This window comes from Antedon mediterranea, chromosome 1 (assembly GCF_964355755.1).
Source record: "Antedon mediterranea chromosome 1, ecAntMedi1.1, whole genome shotgun sequence".
Classification (NCBI taxonomy): domain Eukaryota; kingdom Metazoa; phylum Echinodermata; class Crinoidea; order Comatulida; family Antedonidae; genus Antedon; species Antedon mediterranea.
Window position 1 is genome coordinate 10709025 of NC_092670.1, and position 9514 is coordinate 10718538.

At 32.8% G+C, this 9514-nt stretch overlaps 1 pseudogene; it reads right to left on the bottom strand.

Annotated features, from left to right (window-relative positions):
- Window positions 1-398: 398 nt before the first annotated feature.
- On the bottom strand, window positions 399-8208 carry LOC140041293 (angiopoietin-related protein 2 pseudogene; annotated as a pseudogene).
- Window positions 8209-9514: the final 1306 nt, after the last annotated feature.

A 9514-nucleotide genomic window follows, 5' to 3' on the forward strand; every position in this document is an offset into this window, starting at 1 on the left:
AAGATTTATGATTAGATATCAATTTGATTTTATTAATTAAAAACAACAATAATAATAATGTTACTATTATGCATTTATTAGCATAGTTTTAAAATATTAATTAAATTCTTAATAAAATTAATAATTTTTTTACATTATATTATTTGGTATAATATTTAAAAATGATTAATAACAACAAATTCATTGTTACTATATTATATACTTTAAAATTCAAAATAAAAAATTCCATATAATAAATTTTAAACAAATCACAGTTGATATGACATTGACAATATATTGGTTATTAATGTTATAACATTTGGATTATTATAATAAAATAATTATTTAATGATAAGGCAAAATGATATTTAAAAGAAACAAAGAAGAATCTAAATTATTCAATAATTACAGATTCTGATTTGTTATGGTGCTCTTTTAACCATCATCCCTTCAAAAGCATTCCAGTTGATGCCTTTAGAATCATGTGTACCTGGTGTAAGGTAAAGCCTGTTCAGGTCTGAATCATGACAGCTTTTGTACCACCAACCACATTTGTCTAAGGCCTCTATCAAAAGTATACAAGTTGATGCCAGTGTAATCAGCTGTACCTGGTGTAAGGTAAAGCCTGTTCAGGTCTGAAACATGAACATTCTCTTATGGTGCTCTTTTAACCATCATCACTGTCTTCTTGAGACTGTTGTAATTACTATGGAAATGATACCAGCTGGTGCTTGTCACATCATTTGTACCTGGTGTAAGGTAAAGGCCATTCAGGTTTGAATGATTACAGGCATTGTGCCACCAAGCACCTTTGTATAGCTCAGCACAGTTACTATGTCTATTCTTATCATTGTCTCTATCATACGTTGTAAATTGGTGACCATTGCTGTATTCCAAAGAATCACCTAAACAAACAAGATAATATTAGATCATCTTTAGTTTACTTCATAAAATCTTAAATTAACATTCATTTTAAAATATTTGTTTTTCTTTGTGTTATAAAATAAAAGATATTTGATATACAAAAAGGGAAAATAATAATATACAGTATACCCTAAAATTCGTAATATATTTTATAATTGATTTCATTTATCTGTAAATTGTATGCCATAAATTAAATCATAGCACAATTATATAAATAGTTTTTTTTATATGTACTGTATATATATTTTTTATTAACTATTCTTATATCATAGTTGCTTTATTTTAATATTTTATATATTTTGTTTTGTCATAGTTAATTTTACTTTAAAAGCAATGCATTTAATAATGAAGAAGAAAGAAGAAAACACAAGTTATATGAAACTGTACTAGATTCACACTATGATTTTTAATTTCAATTTCTTTAACTTTATTTTGTGTACTTTTAAATCAGAGTGGTCCTTAGTTGTTATAACTGGCTCCTTTTTGAGGGACCACTGTCTAAAAAATAACTTTAATGTGCGAGTGGGCTATGTTATTGTAAGGTACAAGGAGGATTTTTACAACAAAAATTATTTTGGGTAGAGAATTCTATAATTCTGTAGTTACTGGCAGTAATTATATTTTGTTATATCTAACCTGTTTGTGCAATTATTTAGCAAGCTTGTTTGGATATTAATCATACATATACTGTTGCATTGACTGCCTCATAAATGCCTACTACATTAATCATACACATACTGTTGCATTGACTGCCTCATAGATGCCTACTACATTAATCATACACATACTGTTGCATTGACTGCCTCATAAATGTCTACTACATTAAAACAAAAATCAGTAAATGTAGCTACTGCAGTAAATGCAGTATAATAATTTTAACATGATCTATTGATAAGATAAGTTGTTGTACTGTGGGTATGTGAACATTTTAATAGATTCGTTTCAGGCCTGTAAGAAGGAATTGCGAAGTGGGAGGTCCATCCAAAAATGTACTTTATAGACAGTTTACATTCAAGATGATCACCTTTGGGCTTTACATTATATTTGAGAAGCGACATCAATTGATAATCAAAAAGTATCAAATGATTATTATTTGTTGTTTAAACTTTTAAATATTGTGGTCTAATTATGACATGACTGGTGAAAACATGGGGCTATATGTCACAAAGGCGTAGAAGTTTTTTTTGCATGAGATTCACTTCAATATCATTATTAGAATTGTTTTGTTCCATTTTCAGATGTTTTTAGAAGCTTTTCTTTTAATGTTTGTCCAATTTCTTTAGCTTTAGTATGTTGCGTATACCGTTATTTTTAGTCCTACTGTATGGGCCTTGGCTATGATCCCGGATGTTTATAATATGGTGCCTTGTCAAGAAAAGCGGTCATCTATTTGACCTTTGTAATACAAAAAAATCAATATTTTTAAAAATTAATTTAAACGATCACAAAAGATCTGAAATATCTAAAGGTAACTTTACAGGTTTGATGGTCCTTGACATACAAAAGGCCTTTGATACAGTCAACCATCAGATATTATTGCAAAAACTGGTTCATATGGGCATTGATAAAGAAGAAAGATTGCAAACAAATGACATCAGTAAATGGCGTTCAGTCCCAACCATGTACTATATCTAGCGGAGTTCCCCAAGGTAGCATTTTAGGACCTCTTTTTTATGTTATATGCTGAAGATACAATATTGAAGTCCAAATCTGGCATCATGTAACAACTGGCTTATACTGTAAACAACAAACTATCATTACATCTTGATAAAACTGAGTCAATATTTTTTGGTACTAAAAGAAAACTTAAGAATGTTCTTGATTTTGCTGTTATTTTTAAAACTAAGTTGATATGTAAGAAGAATATGATCTCATATCTTGGTTGTTTGCTTGATGAAGACCTGTCTGGAGAATCTATGGTTCAAAAAGTTCTTGGTAAGAATAATTCAGGACTTAAATTTTTGTATAGACATTCTGCATGTCTAAATTTCTTTTCTCGCAACATTCTATGCTCTGCACTCATTACCTGTCACTTTGATTATGCATGTTGCTCCTGGTTTCCAGCTGTTTCTAAAAAACTTAAACAAAGACTTCAAAACAGTCAAAATAAAGTTGCTAGGTCTATAAAATAAATATATAAATAATCGAGCACATATTGGTAAAGACGAACTGAACCAAATCGGTCAATTATTTTTAGAGGATAGAATTTGCCAACTCAAACTAAATCATGTTCATAAGATTTTTTATGGAAAATCTGTACCTTATTTGACTGAAAAGTTTAAAAGAGTTTCATCTAACCACCTTTATAGGACTAGAAGTAGTGTCAATGGTTTCAGTTCCTAAATCTGATAGTCAAATATCTCAAACTTTTTATTATACAGGCAAAAAATATCCACAAACCGTTTCAGATTTTCACCAACTGTAAGTTAATCTTTGAGAAAATTCTTTCCGATTTTTTCACACTCGATCCCAGGCCAACAATCGAACGGGCCCACCGAGATGGTAAAAGTATGAACGGTAAGCCAAGGCATATCATTGCCCGTTTTCTCTCATACGCTTCTAAGATTGAAGTTATGAAACAACGAAGTTCTGCGCTAGATAGCCAGAAATTTTATATCATAGATGATCTTACTGCTGCCGATCTACTGGAAAAAAAGAAATGGAGATCACAAGTAAAAGAGATGTACAATAAAGGTACCAAGCTTCGTTTTACGGCTGGAAAATGGCGAACTTCAACTGGCATTCCGGTAAACTTTTCGAAATTCCATTGAAATAGTTCCGGTAAACTTTTCGAAATTCCATTGCCATACTAGTGATCGGAATGTTGTTGTAAACACTTGGACTGACTAAGAATCTTTTATCCATTATTTTCCTTTCATCTGCATACTTTGCTTAATTTGTACAAGCCACTTGATTGATTTTACATAATAATTTTACAATAGCGTTTTCAGGAGTCTGTTCTCACATAATTGCATTGTCATAAGATGTTTAAATCACTTAAAACCATTTATTCACCTTTGTTTTATTGTTACCCCCCAATTCTTAACTTGTTTCTTTATATTTACGTTCTTATACTTTTCTGTTTTTACGTAACATTACCAGGCATCTTTTATTGCATACTATTGAATAAACTGATCACTACTTCCCAAAGCAGACCTAGTATTGATTTATGTAAGCTCCCTACGTATTTACCTGCTAATAAACCCCCTAATGTAAAAGAATGGGAAATGTACAATCAATTAAGAAAAGTTAAAGTAAAAAAGTCCCCGGGCCCTGATAATGTGCCTAACAGATTAATAAGAGATTTTGCATGCGAACTAAGCATCCCTATGACTAATATCTTAAATGCCTCCCTCAGTGAGGGTCATGTCCCAACTATGTGGAAGGATGCTATTGTTACTCCGGTTCCCAAAGAAAATGGTTGTACTAGGGTTGACAAATTTCGACCAATCTCACTTACATGTATCCTAGCTAAGGTAGCTGAGGGCTTCATTAAAAAATGGCTCTTAACAGATATCGAGAAAAATCTTGATAACAACCAATATGGTTGCCGTAAACACTTTTCTACAACCCATAATTTGGTTGATCTACTAAATGTGTTCTATGAAGGTAGTAACATTCCCAAATCTGTTGGTCAGTTAGTTTTAACTGACTTTAGTAAAGCATTCGATTGTGTTGACCACACAATAGCAGTTTCTAAATTAGTAACACTTGGTTGTAGACAACAAGTACGCTATAAATCCACCTTATCAATGAGTGTTAATCTAACATGTGGCGTCCCTCAAGGTACGCTCCTTGGGCCTATGATCTTTCTTGCTCTAATTAATGATGCCATGCAAGACTCGCCATGTAAAACTTTGAAATATGTAGATGATTTGTGCATAGGACAGATAGTAAAAAAGGATGTAATTTCCTCAATTCAGAATGATGTTGCTTTACTGAATGTATGGTCTAATGAAAACAAACTAAAACTTAACCCAACTAAATGTAAAACTATGTATTTTAACTTTCAAAGAAATCAATATGAACATGAACCCCTTTTCATTGGTAATGCTACAATTGAAATCGTTAATGAAACTAAGTTACTAGGTTTATGGATACAAGCTAACCTCAATTGGGACCGTAACGTTAAAGAAATTGTATCCAAAGCCAGCAGACGTCTGCATATATTATGTAGATTAAGAAAGTTCAATCTTCCGAAATTTGATCTTGTAGATGTATTTAAGAGTTACATAAGACCAAGTGTTGAATATGCTGTCCCAGTATGGCATTCTAGTCTCACTAAGAAACAAAGTGATATGATAGAATCTGTCCAAAAAAGGGCTTGCAGAATAATATTGTGTAATGACTACATATGTTATGACCAAGCACTCAATGATCTTTCTTTAGACACTTTATCTGATAGAAGGCGTAATCTATGCTATAAGTTTGCTCTGAATTGTTCAAAAAGTATTCATTTTGGAAAATGGTTTCCAGTGAAGAATGTAAGTAACATGAAACTACAGTAAGACGTGTAAAGTATCAACAACCCAAATGCAGAGTTGAAAGATATAGAAAAAGTGCAATACCATACCTTATCTCGCTTCTAAATGAATAATCAGTATATATCACCCAGTACAGCTTTGCGATTCTTATTGATGCTTTTAGGTGTTTTTTTCTTTTCTATTTTAATATTTTAAGCTAAACTTTTTGAATGTTCCTGTATTGTATTTCTTGTGTAAATTGCCTCCTTTTTTATATTTTTTTATCATTGGTTTTGTACTTTTATACAAATTTTAATATTGAACAAATGTAAATGTCTTTGTAATTCAGCTAAGGCTGCGATAATGATATTGAAATAAATGAAATGAAAAAAAAAAAAATTATGTACCGAATTTAGCAAGCTTGTTTGGATATTAATCATACACATACTGTTGCCTCGACTGCCTCATAAATGCCTACTACATTAATCATACATATACTGCTGCCTCGACTGCCTCATAAATGCCTACTACATTAATCATACACATACTGTTGCATTGACTGCCTCATAAATGCCTACATTAATCATACACATACTGTTGTATTGACTGCCTCATAAATGCCTACTACATTAATCATACACATACTGTTGCATTGACTGCCTCATAAATGCCTACTACATTAATCATACACATACTGTTGCATTGACTGCCTCATAAATGCCTACTACATTAATCATACACATACTGTTGCATTAACTGCCTCATAAATGCCTACTACATTAATCATACACATACTGTTGCATTAACTGCCTCATAAATGCCTACTACATTAATCATACACATACTGTTACATTAACTGCCCCATAAATGCCTACTACAACATTAATCATAAACATACTGTTGCATTGACTGCCTCATAAATGTCTACTACATTAAAACAAACTAAAATCAGTAAATGTAGTTACTGCAGTAAATGCAGTATAATAATTTTAAAATTATACCTATTGAATGTCCTTTGACCTTGTGAGTTGTTGCATTACAGAATAGAAGTTGTTGTTGTACTGTGAGTGCATTTGAACATGTTAGATTTGTTTCAGGCCCGTAAGAACCAATTTTGAAGTGGGAGGTCATCCAAAAATTTACGTTATAGAGTGTTTAGAGAGTACTTTGCATTCACCTTTGGGCTTTACATTATGTGAGACGTGGATAATAAAAAAATATCAAATGATTAGTATTTGTTGTTTAAACTTTTAAATATTGTGGTCTAATTATGACATGACTGGTGAAAACATGGGGCTATTTCACAGAGGCGTAGAATTATTTTGCATGAGATTCACGTCAATATCATTATTAGAATTGTTTTGTTCTACTTTTCAGATGTTTTTAGAGGCTTTTCTTTAAACATTTGTCCAATTTCTTTAAGCTTTAGTATGTTGCATATACCGTTATTTTTAGTCCTACTGTATGGGCCTTGGCTATGATACCGGATTTTATAATATAATGGCTTGTCAAGAAAAGCGGTAATCTATTTGGCCTTTGTAATACAAAAAATAGCTATATATTAAGCTAAATTAGGCCTAAGACTAAAATATCAACAAACGAAAAGTTATTCACGAAAAATGTTGTACCTGAAAACGTTATTTGCAGTATTAATTTGAAATCAGTTTCTTTTATTTCTAACCTAAATAATTTCCAAATATTTTGGTCAAATTCAATTTCCGTTCTTTTATTTGATATTTTTTACATGATTTGCAAATAGAAATAAAATTTATTGCAAAATCAAAAATACAGAGATATGTGGTCAAGGACCACTTCATTAAATTTTGGAGGCAATCCGGACCACGCTCTTAATTCTGGACCACTTTTTAGTATTATTTTCAAATCTTCAGATGTTAAAAGATAAGACAGAATTTTCAAAAGCCGGCAAGCAGTCTAAAAGTAACAAGTAAACTGGAATTGGATTGTCCAAAAACCTCATTTTTGTACAAGAGGCAAGAGTTATAATTTGTGATTTGTAATTTTAAAACATAATTTTATTTAATGTACAGTTTTTTTGATACGAGTAGTTTTAAAAAACCTATTTTTTTACAAATGTATTGAATGCACTAACCTGCAGTTCCTGTGTATCCACTGATTGTCAACTTATAGTTAGAGTCCTCAGGACCAATGCCAAAGTGAGAATATCTTGCAAACTTCATTTTGTCTAAGTGGTCCCTCATCTCTACTAAGAGCTCAAAACCTCCGTCAGATGTTATACGATTGATTTGTTCGTTACCAAGCCAGAACTCTGTGTTCACATTTCCAAAACCCTCTTTGTATTCTAACCAATTACGGTAGAAATCAACTGATCCATCTTGTCTTCTCTGTATAACCTGATAATGAAATGATCTATACTCTAAAGACTTACTAAAACATTGATGGCAAGCCCATCAACTGGAGTAAATGGAAATAAATGAATTAAGAACCTGACCACTAATATTACGATGAAGGTACCATGTGTAAACTTGTGTATTTAACATTAATATAATGAACGCCGAACACTTGGACAGTAATCCGTGGATTAGCTTACCACTTGCGTGAACCACGCCAGTCTTGTGCCGTACATGTGAACGTACCCTTAGCAGGGAGTTGTACTCCCTGCCCTTAGTAAGCTCTGCCAAGGCTTTTGGAATTGCACTTGCTGATATCTTTGAATAGGTTGGCCTATACTTACCGTCCAACCTCCATCTTTTCTCATGTCACAGTATACAATTAACCGTGGACCTCCATCAATTTGCCGTATCACATATTCACCACTCACAGCATAAGGATAATGTTGTAAAATGTCACCACAGTCCCTCATAAAACACTCTAAAATTGCACAGTTGGCATTGGCATTACACGATCACATTTTGTTTTGAATACGCAATATTTCAACATAAATTGTGAAGGTTTTATTCAGTGATGTAGCCACAAGAAATAAAGTGGTGCGGTTGTTGCAAGAAAAAGGAACACTCCCATGTGCAGCCCATGGTTGTCAAAGGCCTGTGGTGAAAAAGTGGTCAGTTTGAAACCGTACCTACCTGCCCTGTTATTTCAAAGTATTTTTTAACAAAAAGGTTGTTAATAATGTTAGCATAAAATTCATTTTTTTAAAAGAGGATTTAATTTAAGTTTTTTCAACTTGTTTGCATTGTCGTGAGATGTTTTCCAAGTGATTGTACTAACGTTCTTGTGACCAATGAATCATTCATTCATAGAAAGTACTGATGTAGAAGTCGGCGACTCTACAATGGACCAGAGACCTGAGTTGTATATTTTTTTTGTCTCCATTTTTCGTTTAAATACTTTACTTACTTGGAGGAATTGGTAGACACACGTCATCCTGACATGAGTGAAAGGTAGCCAGTACAGCTAACATACAGCAGATCATGAATGCTTTAGAATACGTTTTACGCCGTGGTTAGGATTCCGGTACCGGAACTCAACTTCCCACCGTTATGGAATCCGACACGCTATTGCGCATGCCCAGAGCGAAGTAATTATAGCTTGCACTAGTGCCACAGACCGCGCACCACATTACCCGAGAGTCGGAGTGTTAACTAGGGATGTACTGTGTAGCCAAAGATAGTGTCACTATCTTTGTTGTGGCCTAGTTAGTCGTCGCGCAGGGGAGAGAGCGATGGATGAAACTTGGCCTAGGCCATACATGAATTAATAATTACGCCACGCGTTAAAATAATTATTATGATATGCGTATTTCAAGAAATGTACGAAAATGAATAGCGTAGCGTTGCGAAACCGACTTCTTCCGAACAGTTTTTTTTTCACATCCGCCCGGCGGCTGCTGTCAACAAATCAACTTGTATACGATTGCATGATGTTATGTACAGTATATAAGTGCGTTATATAAAATCTTTTATTTTGTACTTGAAAAATCATAAAAATTAAAACTAGTCATGTAATTATAATTCATAATTATATAAAGTTTATATATGAATTAAGCAACGACTTTTTTAATTACGAAATAAATAGGCCCAATGGTCACATCTAGCTGGTAGGCCTACTAGTATTAGTAGGCATGTAGGCCGGCTAGTTCGCCGTGGCGCAGCTATTAAAATGATCGATCGCTGTAAAGCTTGGTTCCCACTAGAACGTAACGCAAGTGT